Here is a 13,396-nt window from a genome sequence, read left to right on the forward strand (position 1 = left end):
TGACACGCTTTTGTATGGATAAATGTATGTCCACATTAATCCTTTGTTTATATAATTAGGGGGCTTTTCGGGGAGTGAGGGAGATTCTTGTTAGTGACTGAAGTAAGAACTGGTAAACTTGGTAGGAACGGGCCTGTGTGAGTTGAAAGATATTCTGTGCTAGTTAAGGGTTGGTATGCATCCTTAGGTAGTCAAGGAAACGGGTGCTGTGAATGTGCTGTTAAATGAACGTATTGATAAGGATAGGTGCTGATCAATCTTACTGCTGTGAACATGGAAGATTAAAAGTTTAAAATTATATCAATACATTTGCCATCAGTACATGTTTCATGAAACTGTGGAGAAGCTAGCATCTTGAGTCACCTGTGTTTGCAGTGAAAGAACAGCCTCCTCTGGAGCTGTAGCTAGAACTGCGGCTTCGCTTGGGTAGTTGGAAGCATTCTTCAAAGGCTTCCAAGAAAGTGTTTGTAGTTTTTTTTTTAAATAAAAAAAAATGTACACTTTCCTCATAAAAACTACACATGTACTGTGCTCACTGTGAAGACTTAATGGCTTGGGTTGATGCTGCCTGGGGACCTCTAGGCTGCAGTCTGTTGCATGATTTTAAATTCCCCCCAAAGAACTGTGGTAAATCCGTATGCTGGTTTTTAGGCTGTGCTTGACAAACATAGTCTAGCTCGTTTGTAAGGTGCCATGCCAAGTGTAGAAATGACTAGGTGAGATTTTCCAGTCTTTGTAAGGTGGAAAGTCAGATCATCAGAAGGTTATTTTTGGCCTTAAAATGCATAGTTACACGAACACTCAGTGACCCTGGAGAAGCAATGAGCAAAGCCCTGAGCAGCCTGATCTATGTTGGCCTTGCTTTGGGGGGAGGAGGGGGTTTCAGTCGGTTAACCTTTGGTGGTCCCTTCCACTCTGAGTTATTCTGTGGTTCTGTGGGTGTTGGACTGGGTGCAGGAAGTGTGGGGGACACACCTGATTTGGGTGGAGAGGGCAAGAGTTAAGAGGAAGAAGGCAGGGTACTCTGACACTAGAAATGGTTGTGCTGGAGAAATTACATTAACAGTGGAGATGTAAAATATCTGCGATTGTAACTCGGGTAGGACACATCTAGCTTTATAGGAGGTTGTGAGATTAAATCAGCTTTTAATTTACTCTTCTTTATAATCTTTTTATTTGGAAAGCATAAGATATTTGATAAAGCTTCTGCCAGAGAGACTAGTGGGATAATAAAGTATGTTTAGGGAGCTCTGAATTGTTTTGCCACATTTCAACAAAATATATGAATCCATCTCATTGCAAGGTGATGCATTTGTTAGCAAAACTGCAAACCCACCTATAAATTGAGAAACAGCGTTTTGTAAAGCAGTAGCTCAAGGGACTTTCAGGTCTTTACAGCTCGTTGCCTCTATGTGATACTTGGGGCAGTATTTTATTTAAAAGGGTTACTGTGATTCTTCAGCATATTGAGGAGGAAAAAAAAGTAGTGGGGGAAAGGAATGTGAAGCAAAAATAAGTAATCTTATAAACACAGCAACGTTGAGACTGATACTGGAATTGAATTTTGGTTTCCATGCTTCAAGAAGAATGCCAGTGTATTTGGAGAGAATTCAAAGGACAGCTGCAGAAATGATCCAGGGACTGGAAAATAAGCCTCATGATGTGAGGCTTAAAGAAGCTCAACTTACTCAGCTTATTGAAAAGACAATTGAGAGAGGACTTGATCTTTCTCTAAAAGGACTTGTGAGATTTGCTGACAAAGGCATAGCAGTATCAACTGAGGTTAGACAAATTAAATTTTGAAGTACAGTTTCTTAGCAATGATAATAATTAAAGATTGGAATGGTTTACAGGGAAGGGGAAAGGAGCAAACATTCGTCTTAGTCTTTTAAAATAGTCCCAGCTCATTTCATTTTGCAGAAAGTATATTGTTTGTTTGTTTGTTTAAATGATAATACTCCTCTTCTGACACTGGAGTTTAAGAATCTTTAAAGGTTTCATGCCACGATCAGTTGGCCCAAGTTTAGATACATGCACTCACAGCCAAAGCCAAGATCGTGAAATTAAGATGAAGTTAGAGGAGAAATAGTTAACCTGGTGCTAGAATACTGCCTTGCATAAGACATATAAGATGTGAAGGGAACTCTGAAATTTAATGCTTTGTGGCTTGCATCCTTGGAACTGAGTTCTTTCCCATGCTGCGTTGCTTCAGATGTTTGAGATAACTGTTAAGGCTTTCTGAAAGCCTCTACAGAGGAGCCCTGATGCAACTGTGTACACTCACTGTATTCAGATGAGCATTTCTGAATTCCAGTTGACCGCAGCAGAAGTCTGTAAATCTTTTTCATCCTTTTTTAGAAACAGTATTAAAAAATTGCACAATGGCAATGTGATTACAATTCCTCTGAGAGGCAAAGTAAGCACAAGCTCTCCTGGTAGGTTTTGTTCTTAAATTAATGTAGGATGTTCTCTACCTCTCAAGTTAACTGGACTTAGTCGGGAAGTTTATTCGTGTTTGAAACTATTAAATAGTTGTCAGAAGCAGTATTCTAATGCCACTTGTTTCCTGGTTTTCATGCCATCCAAATGAGACTACTTCAGTGATTCTGCTTCTCCCTCACTTTGTAAATTCACCTGGGGAATTGAGTGACTCAGTTTGGTAATAGCTCCAGATTGTGCTTCTGCTTTTTATTTGCATTTGTCCATTGCACCACTCCCTCGATGGCTGATGAGTTTCTATATTTCCATAGATTACCTTGTTCCAGATGCCTTTGCAGATGTGCAAAGCTCTTAAATTCCCTTCTGGTAGCTCTCAAGCTCTGCTGCTTTGTCCAGGAGGAGCTCTCCTGGTCGGCCCTGCCTGTGTGTATTCTCATCCTTGCCTGCACAGAGGACAATGTGGAACTACCTGGACTGCTGTTGCCTCTTCTACGTGGCTGCATTCCTGCCTCTCCTCCTCCAGGTCTGGCCAGAGAGGAGCCTTGTCACTCATCTCTGCAGCTGTACAGTAAGGAAATACTCCTGTATCCTAAGGAAGAGGCAGCAGCTCAAAACTGTACCTTTTTGAATGAGCCTATCAGTTTGTCACATAAATCGAGCTATTTCTGAGGTGGGAAAGAGGCTGTCTAGCAACTGCAAGTTTCCTTGTGTAGGGCTTAAGGGATAGCAAACTGCAGAAACGTGTTGGGGCACTACACAGTGTAAAGTGAAGGCCTCCCGCTTCAACATCTTGTGCAGCAATTCCTGCTACTCACCGTGTCCGGACAGCCATATCTGTCTTAACCTGCAGAACCTACTCGCGCAAAGTGCTACATATAAAAGAAGTTGTGAAGGCTTAATGGTAAAGAAATATTCCCCCTTCCTGGCATTCCCTCTCTGCTCTGTCGTCGTCCCCCTTTCCCCAGCATCGAGAGGCAGATCAAGATGCGATGCTGGAGGAGGATTGTCAGCCTCCTCAGCATGAGCAACTCTCGCATTTCAACCTCTTCGTTTCATACCTGTGCTTAGTTGCGTTTGCAATAATCATGAAAACATCCTTGATATATTACCCTGCTCATAATTCAACCTTCATAAAACCCAGTGGTTGTGGTAGCAGATAGCATTTCATTATTGATGTGTTACAGAACTACTTACTCAGCATCGCTTCCGTGTGAGCTCTACAACGAGCACTCTTGGCCAACTGTTTGATGTCAGTACTCCCATGTTGCCACCCACATGCAGTAAGGTGGTTGGTTACAGCATTGTGCACTCACAGACGAAATCTTCTCAAAGGAAGAAGTTACTAATTTATCTACACGAAATAGTAAATGTGGTCTAAGTGACTTTTGTCTTTATTCAGTGACTGGTTGCAGGTTTGCAACTGCTGATTTCTGGTCATCTGCATTTACTTTGAAAGTGCCTTCAACTGGATTTTCTGCTTTTCATCTTGTTAACAAAAAAATGGGCTAGTCAAAAGTGACCATGGCTCTCAGCACTATCTGTACCACTGAGCTTTGCCTTTCTTGCCAGTAGTTATGAAGCAAGTATTTGGGAGCTTCCTGAAAAAGTGTCACACCTTCATCTCTGTGGTTTTAAGAGCAAGTCTTTGATTATCTTGTTTTATGAAAAACTTATCAAAATAACTTAACAAAACTTACGTTCCTTAAAGCTTGATGGTCCAATATGTTGTTTGCTGATGGCTTATTCTGTAAATCTGAGTACTGTAACATTGCAATTGGGTGAACGTGCACCGTGCACAGATGATCCAACGTGCAGAATTAGGGCATGCCGTGCTGCCGTGTCGGTAGTACCTGTGTTTCAGATCAGCACGTATCTTGCCAGTGCTAAAATACAACGTAACATGAGATGCAAGTAAGCCGGAAAAGTGAACCACAGAAAAGTATCTCTTGAACATAATTCAGCATCAGCAAGCAGGTAGAAGCCCCGGAAGAGGAAATGAGTCTTTTTGGCTGATATGCTGCCTTTGGGCCTTCGTAATTACTCTCTGCCGCTGTCCTACTGACTCTGTCTGCTCTCTTAAGTAGAAAAAGCACATCTGCAGGAAATATGTGAATTTTCTAGGGGTCTCAGAACTATCTTATATGGCCAACAGTGCCACTAGGCACTGTTTGTAGTCGACAGCATTTCCTGCAAAGACCTTCCTGAGAAGGGAATGTGGTGGGACAGTGCAGTGGGCTGAGCTTTGAAACCTGCCACAGCGCTGGAAGATGGCTGAAATCCTTACTAACAGTGTAAAATCTACTGGATTTTAATGCTTCTCAGCGATTACATAGCTCAGTCAGTAAATGTATCTGCCTGTCTTGCTGTGTGTGGCGCAGGTTGCAGGCGTGTTCGTAGCTGGGTTTCCCACTCGAGGCATGTCGGACAGACTGGTGTTTGTTGGGACATGGCATGCAAGCATTACATAAGCCTGGAGTAGCTTCCTGACAATGCAGAGAAAAATGTATTTGCATGATTTCAGGCTCAGGTGCAAGGCTACAAAACTCATCGGTCACAAACCACAGAGGCCAGACTGGAGCTGGGAGGGCACTCAGTGACGGTTTGTTTGGGGGGGGGAGGGTGAAAACAAGTCCTATAATGGAAAGCAATGCTGAACCTTTGCTTGGGAGCTGCAGCTCCGTAATTGCCACACTGTGTGATGTTGCCATGGCTGCTCGGGCTGTCCCTGCGTGGTTTCCTGGTGTGGAAGAGCAGGGCAGAGGCAGCCGGTGAGCGAAGAGCTGCCATACGTGTTTGGGGAGCTCAGGCATGCGCTGGCAAGCCGTGGTGACGGGAGGATCCCCGTCTGGGAGATTTGAGGCTTTGAGCTCAGTCTGTTCCCCTGTGTCTTTCTCTAACAGATCAGAGGACTAGCTGTGATTTTTGCAGGACTTTAAAACCCCCTTTTACTTCTTTCTCGCTATCGTAAGGTCCTTCTTTCCATTTGAAGTCATAGTTGCTCTAGAACTGAGGTGGCAATGTGAAGTGGAGGATCCTGGGGGGGGGGTGGTCGCCGGGCCTGGATGGGCTCTGGCGTGTTTTGATCTGAGATCCTTTGGCCGCGTTGCCATCTGCATAGCCTGTGAATAGTTTTCTCTGGCACAGACCTTGTTCCTCAGTGTTGCATCATCTCTGGGAGAAAGGCCAGGTCCGGAGCCCCAGCACAAAGGCTTTCTGAAGCCGATGAAGCTTGTTCTGTGTGCGGAGCGTCTCTCTCCTTCCTGTCGTCCTTTCTACGGAATTCCTGAAGCTGCCTCCATCCGAGAGCCCCTTCGTCAACAGCTGCTTTATCTCCTCCGCTTCCTGCACACCTGGCTGATGCAACGTCTGCCTTGGAAGCTGCTGCTGGAGTCTCCTCTGGAGCTGGGTTGTTTGCCCCGGCTGGGAGTGGCCAGGCAGGCAGCCTTCATCACGTGGTGGCCTTAAATAGATGTATAAAGGACGTACTGCCAGACCTGCGAGGCAGAGAGTATTTAGTGGGATTACGGAGAAATCTTTTTTCCAATTCTAGGACTGGAGGTTGCAATCCTACTCCTGGCAACTTGTTTGTGGTTAGCCTTCCACTGGTTGCAAATTTGGGACGCTGCTCCGTGCCAGTAAATTCTGCTGATTCCCCTTCTATATTCAGCGACTTCCCGTGACTCTGGACTGTCCGGATTCTCATGGGAACTGTAATTCTCTGGGTTTGGATTTGATCCTAGTTATTGCCCTTTATTGCTCTGTTTCCCTCTGACCTTGCATGTGGTATGGGCTTTTCTCTGAAATCCATGCAGAACACAATTTCAAGGGCTAAAGGTGTTTTTTGTTTTTGAAGGGGGGTTGTCTCACAACCTTTTTAATTTAGGGTTTGTCTACTTGGAAAAGTTTAATAGTTACACAGCTACAGCCATTCATCTGAATACTATTACATTAACAAGCAACAAAATCGAGAACAAAGAAACGCTCTGGTCTACTAGGATTAAACCAGTGTCATTTACATTATTTAAATTAATCTTGAGTCTTACGTTAACTGTAGCCATTTTCTGGTGTAGGGAGGCCTCTTAAATTGAATCTGGAAATGCAGGATTTGTATGGACAAGGTGTGGCAGACTGAGCAGTGGTGCTTTCCAGTGTTGCTGTTCCTAGTTGTCTGCTCTGCCTCGTTGCAGAAATTTATTGTCCCTGTAGCAGTATCTTAAAAGGGAAGATGTATTTTACCTGCTTCTGCTTTCAGTCCAGTCTTCTTGGCAGCAACTGCACTTGATGAGACATGGCAACGTTTCCTTCCTGCCAGCTGTTCTGGCAAAGGCTTAGAGGGGTCAGTCGCAGCAGTAACTTCAGCTACCACAGCTGGATTCTCTGGAGGTTAGTTGTCAAGCCCTTAATCTCAAAGTACTGGTTCTGAATCTTTGTTTGCATTTTCTTATTTTTGTAACATAGACATTTGACTGTTCTCCTTCACTCCATGGGAAGAGAAAGCAGCTATCTCAGAGTGTAGAACCAGCACAGCAATTCGGATGTGTTGCCTTCACTGCAGAATAGTTTTTCACTGTGACTATCCCAAATCAAAAGTTTGTAGAACTGAAGGAAAAAAGGGATGTTTTCCTGTTTCATTTACTTTAGTAATTCTTGTATCATAATTTCTGTGGGGTCTCATGTATAATTCTTTTTTTCTCTTTTATTGCTGTATATCTTTCAGGAAAGAATATAAAACAGTATTTGCAAAAAATAAGTGTTTTCAGGGGATTGCCTTCCTTTCGTTTTTGAAAATACCATTTTAAATGCTTCAGTATTTGAAAAATTTGTCCTCTTTGCCAACAACTTGTTATGCTGTGAGGCAGAGGAAATGTAAAACAATGTTCTTAGCATAGAAAGGGGCCAAGAATTACTCTTCTCAGTCTGTGAGATTTTTCTTAATTTCTCCACTATGACCGTTGTTTTTTAAGTTTTCTTTTGATGATTAACATTTTTAAGATGTCAGCAATTTCATATAGGTTGCTAGATTTTCAAAATTTTGTCTTGTGAAACTTTCTTGAAGATTTCCTCTGTTTATGGCCGTTAAGGTTATGCAGACTTTGATAGGAAGTTCGTAGCTGGGACGGTCTTTTCCTCTTTGTGTTGAGGTTGTTATTCCTTTAAAACATCATCTCTGTCACCATCCTGCTCAGCAGGCTGTGTGCGCAGACCACGCAAATGCAGCTACGTCCCTTGTCATCAGCGTGGGGTGATGGCGAAGTTTCCTGGTATCTGCCTGCTACTTCTCCATGTCAACATACCTCAGAATAATTTGGTCTGCTGTGGATCACTGCTACTCTGTAATTTGCTTCTTCTTTCTAATTTGGCACGTATTTGTTTATGGAATTATCCTTATGTATGACTCTTCAACCAGTTTCAAATCGATACAAATTAAACTTTCCAGTAAGGTTCCATGATGCAAATTAGATGTTTTAAGAAAGTCCAAATAAGCCCTCTCTGGTGTCTCCACCTCCACAGTGTGTTGGACTGTAAAGAATGTGGTTGAATTGTCCTGTAGAAGATATTTCTGGAATAGTCTTATCTACCCTTCCTTTATCTCTTTTTTTTTTTTTTCTATTTCTTGTCATAATACCTGAAATCTGTAGTGATTCCAAATGAAAAACACTGGATTTTTCTTTTTTTTTTTTTGTCTGCAAAATAAAGAAGATTTTCATAACTTCTTGACTGATGAGGCAGCAGCAAAGTTTTGAGGTTATTCTTTTTGCTTTCCTGAGTAATCTCCGCAGTCTTGGATCAGTTGCTGAGAATGCTTGACTGCATTTTGTAATTTCTCTGCTTGATGGTTTAATTTCTTTCAGTTGCTCACTGTCTTCATTTGTACTCCCTTACGGTGTAGTTTGCAGAGGACTTTAACTAAAATGGATGTTCTCTCCATCAGATAAAATGATGGCATCCCATGGATGGACATGATGAAAATTGCCTTAAAATAATGTAAACCTAGTTTAAGTAAATTTAATAAAAATATTTTTTGTTTCCAGCTCTTTACCAAATTTTATCAAAATCTGTTTAACTGGCTTGTATCTCAGTTTTAAACGTGGCTTACGTTGCCTTCATTGAACTGCTCTGACTTTAGCTAAGTAGGTGTATTCATAGACATGTTTTGAGGTAGTTTCTAGTACTTCCATAAAGTACTTCAAGAATAATGGGAATCGTTAATATCATTTCATATCTTGTATGGAACAACTTGACTGATGCGTAGGCCCATGGATACCAAAAGCTGTTGGGAATCACCCGTGTCCTGAAAGCAGCTGTCTTGCCTTTCCCCGATCCTTGGCTCCAGGTCTTGTGCAGCACGGTGAGCAGGATCAGGTCTTGCCAGGTTGCTGCTTTTTGACACACTTAACAATTTTAAAATGTTGTTGTTCTAACAGCTCATCGGTGCTTTACCATGGTTCTCCAGATCCCAGAAAGCAAGATGAACTCTGAACTGAATGTACACATAAAAGCATTTCTTCTTGCATATAGTCCCCTATGTATAAAGCAGGAGACAGTCTAAGAAAGCTCTAAGATGGATAAATCTTTAGCTATTGCCCTGTATTTGTCCATAATTTGGTTATCACGGCATGTGTACGTAGCTAGTAATGAATACTTGTGTTGCCTGTTATTTTGATCCTTTCTGTTGTAGACTAGGACTGAGTTTTCCCAGACCCCGTGGGATGGATGGATTGCTGCCTTGCTTTGTCAGCTAGCAGATGATGTATGGTGCTAGTGATAATAGTAAATACTTGTGTCAATATTTCATTTGTTTAAAACTAGCGCAGTTGTTTCCTTGCTGCTTAGTGAACCTGGCCTGTTTTCAGAGCAGAGCTAAGCGTATGTATCGGTAGACTGAGGCACAAGTCAGGTGCTTTTGGGAATCTGTATGTCTCAGAATAAGTTGGAGCTAAATGACTTAAGGATTGGTCTGCTCTGCCCGTACCTCTGTGTAGGAGTCTGTATGAAATGGTATGTCTGAATTTCTGGGAGGCTGATGCATTTCTGAGCTAGCCTTTTTAAGTGGAAAACCCCTTGATCTGATTCTGTCAGCAGTAAAGGTGCTTGCCCCTCTGTGAGAACTGCCCTTGACGTCAGGTTTATGAGTGTGCTGGGGAGAATGGGCCGTGCTTGATTGGACTCAGGTGGACTGTACTTGTATTTGGGTGGCACCAGCTGATGAGACAGGATGTTTTCAGTATGGTCGTTGAAGCACTTCGTGTTTGCATTAGATGCCCCATAGATTTTGGCTGTTCTGAAATTTCCAAGGGAAAAGATAAATGAATAGGTTCTGTAAGCTTGCTAACGTTTTGTATACTGCTACACTTGCAGAGTGCTATTGCTGCTGATGCAGATGAGAGCTTGAATATGAACTGGTTAGAATTTGCTGGCTCTGTCCCAGATGAGGTTGCTGGGGAGGGTGCCAAGGGAAGGCTGCATGGCAGAGCTGCTGTTTCCAGTTTGCCACCAGCTCTGGCCTATGGCAGTGTGAGATGCAGGAGAAAAACATGCTTTGAATTTTGTGACTGGTAGTGGCTTGGGAGCATAAAGATGCGCAGCTCACTCGTATGTGGAGCTCATCCTATATAGGTGACCTGCTGGCCTGTTGCTGAGCATGAAGAGGAGAATGACGGTTATTGTTTGGATACCAGCAAGCCTAGGTTGTCAGAAGTCTTTGAGTCTGCATCCAGTTTTGGAAATTCAATAACTGGCGTTGTTGGGAGTTGTGGGGACTGGTACAGGAAGCATTTGTTTGTCCTTTGCTGTCTGCAAACAGGAGATACGTGAGAAGTGGCCATCACTAGTGCAGGCAGAGGGGATTTCCCCATCTTCCCTGCCCCGGCACACGTGTTGAAGTTGCATATAATCAGAAACGGCTTTTCTCAGTTTGTCTGTGATGTGTTTTGTGCCAGTGTTACCTTCTTATAATTCTCAGCAATGCATGAGACACTGGATGCAGAACGCTAAAATATTTGAAGTCTTCTGTAGACACAGAGTCACAGACCTGCACTGACTCTGCAGAGAAATGGGCTGAATCTCTCTGTCCTCCTCCTGCTTGGTAACTGCTTTCCACTTGAGCCTATGACCGTGGGATGGAGTCTGAGCATCCGAGTTTAGATAACACATACAGTCTGTGAGGCTGTGCCCATGGTTTTTGTCCAGGGGGTGAATTTTTCACAGTTCTCACAAGTGTTTTGTAGAATCTGTCACCAGGTGTTGCACACCAAGGGTGCTCAGATGTCTGTGAGACCAGGACACTAGTGAAAACTGGAGCAACTGCATCTTGAAGGAGGAAGCTCTGGTGAGCTGTTTAACTGGCTGTGCTTAGTAATACTGACTTTTAAGGCCACAAGTAATGAAAAGATTTTCTAGCGGTAAATTTTCTGCATCTGCTTTATTTGTAACATGGACCAATGCAGTGCTGCAGCTGTTGCATCCTAAGCAGAGTTTCAAATATTAAATTAATTATTGTAGCAGGTGTTGCCTAACCTCTGCGTGGCCAGATTAGATTTATTACAGCACTTTCTGTCGGTACAGGATGTTACCTGAAATAGTTGAAAAGCATATATTTACATTTTAGGTAAGGCAGCCACTGAAGGTTTTGGTCTGAAGATGGGTGCGTCCCTTGGTGTGTGACCTATGCTGAATGAGAATCGAGGATACCAATGCTGGGGTGGCTGTGCAGGTGGATACTCATCTGGGCTGGTTTGATGATGTTGGGGAAGACCAGGTGTCTTTATTACTGGTATGACTGGTTAAGGAGGAAGGAGAGTAGATGCCAGATGGGGGGGAAAAAAAATACATCTGCGTTTTCAAAACCAGCTAAGTATTATTTACCTGTTAGGCCATCAAAATTCCTATTTCCATTTGATTTCAAGAATTGTACCACAAGGAAGATAGGCTGGTGCTGTGGTCTGAAGCTCATCAAATTTTCATGAAGACTTTGAATTTTAGGGAAACTTCTTCCAGTGGCAGTGGAGAGAACTTGATGCAGCTTTTTTTTTCTCTGATACAGCTGTATATTTTGGAGGGAAGAGGTAGGAAGGAGCTTGTGGATTGTATATACGGAAAATCAGCCAGTTCGGTGGGTGAACATTGTGATCTCAGCCACAGTATTTTCTGTGCAGGCTCATGTTTTGGGTGTTACCAGGCCAAGTTTCATGAAGACCAGACTGTAATCTAGCCCGAAAGTGATGTGGTCTTGGACAGCACTTGAGATGGGTCTGAGCAATTCATTTTGAATGTTACATTGTCAGAGTTGAAAGTACACATAAAACAGCAGCAACAAACAGCAAAATCTGAGCGCGGGTGATGGTTGAGTTGGGCAAGTACTGCTGGGTCAACACAAAAGCGACTAAACTGGAATTTGCCTTGTCTAACCTTTCTGTTTGGTTTTTCATGTTTCTCCAGTAATGTTTCCCAAAAGTGGGAGTTACTGTTGCACTGAAACAGTGTGGTGTTTGTACAGTGTTGATGGAAAGAGTGTTTCCTGAGAATTGGCTGAAAACTTGTCCCAGTTACCCCAGGACTGACCAGATAGCCTGTGACTCACGAGTCCAGAAGCTGCACCTGAAATCTTCTGGTTCTGCTGAGTCACAAGCAGGCAGGAGGCTGGAATTTGTCCTGATGAAATCTCAAGGCTGCTGCCAACTGGGTATGGTTGTGGCAAAGGCAAGAGATCAATAATAGGAGAAAAAAAATGTAAGCAAGTATTTTAAAAGATTATGTGGGGCGAGGGGAAGTTTTCTGTGTCCCTTAAAAGGGAAGGGTGCTTCAGACACTGAGAAATTTGTCCTGTTTCTTTTAACCTTGTGCCAGAGTTTTATGTGACTCTTGATTGAAGCAGGGATTGATGTCCATAGCTTTTAGCTGTAGTTTAGCAGCAGTTTGTTTCATCTGGTGTCAGCATAGAAATCACAATTCTGTCACAAACATGAGGAGGGGTAAATGAGACACTTCCTAAAGGTCCTTTTATTTTTATTTTTCAAAAAACACACTCAAGGGCACCTGGGCTGTCTTGGGTTTGAGCTGCTTGTGAGCTGACTCCTGCCTGTGTGCTTTTTCATCTCCCATCTCCCTGTGAGACCATTGCTTTGGGGCATAACAGGGAATTGCCACAGACTGCTTAAAAAATCTTCACATGCTACTTCTGTAATTTGCTGTATGCCTGTCATACTATCAGAAGGATTTCTCTTAGAGATGTATACTGAAGAAGGAAAATATTTCCTTGTGCTAAGAGAAGTGACCTGCCTTTTAAGACAGGAAAAGGCAATATAGTGTGTGGCATTTGACTCTTACTCTTCCTTCATTTGCCCTCATAGTGAGTGTGTGTTTTCATGTTTCTGGGGTTTTTATGTGTTAAACAATGGCTGGACTGTGGTATCCAACGGCAGTTAGCTCCCTGTGAGAAATTCGTTACCCGCAGGAAAACTTGGCTCGCCGCCTCCCTGTAGCCCGGGAGGGTTTGCTGGCAGAGCCCCTGCGATGCCGGGGAGCATGTGACGGCTGGCTGCAAGGGCAGGCTGGCTCATCTGCGCTGCTGCAGCCGGGGGAAAGACTGCAAAAAGTTATTCAAGGCCGCCCTTAAAGTTTAACGTGCAGAGAGGATGGCTGAATCCTCATAGTTTTTCTTTGATTTTGGAGCTACCTTTGCTATGTGCTGAAACGCAGCCTTGCTCTGCATCGTGGGGGTTTTCTTTAGAGCTGCGTGGAATAATAGCTCCTTTATGGACGGCTGTGTTATTGAGGTTATTTACATAACGAGCCGCTGATCCCGTTTTACCTCCGGCCGGCCGCCATCCGACCCCTGGAAGTTTGCATTTTTCGGTGATTTCGCTCGCTGCCTTAGCAAAACGCTGGGGTCAGCAGGGAAGGTGGAGCCTGGGTGCGTGTTCCCCACCAGCCCCAGCTCGGCCGAGGGCTGCGCCCC

The 13,396-nt window shown here is 43.4% G+C and overlaps 1 protein-coding gene across 5 annotated transcripts in view; it reads left to right on the plus strand.

Annotated features, from left to right (window-relative positions):
• The window catches only part of SETD5 (SET domain containing 5), a 68,456-nt gene that overhangs the window by 11,962 nt on the left and 43,098 nt on the right, over positions 1 to 13,396 (plus strand). The gene's annotated exons all lie outside the window — the stretch shown is intronic.

This window comes from Chlamydotis macqueenii, chromosome 10, assembly GCF_036417535.1.
Source record: "Chlamydotis macqueenii isolate bChlMac1 chromosome 10, bChlMac1.mat, whole genome shotgun sequence".
NCBI classification, from domain to species: Eukaryota; Metazoa; Chordata; class Aves; order Otidiformes; family Otididae; genus Chlamydotis; species Chlamydotis macqueenii.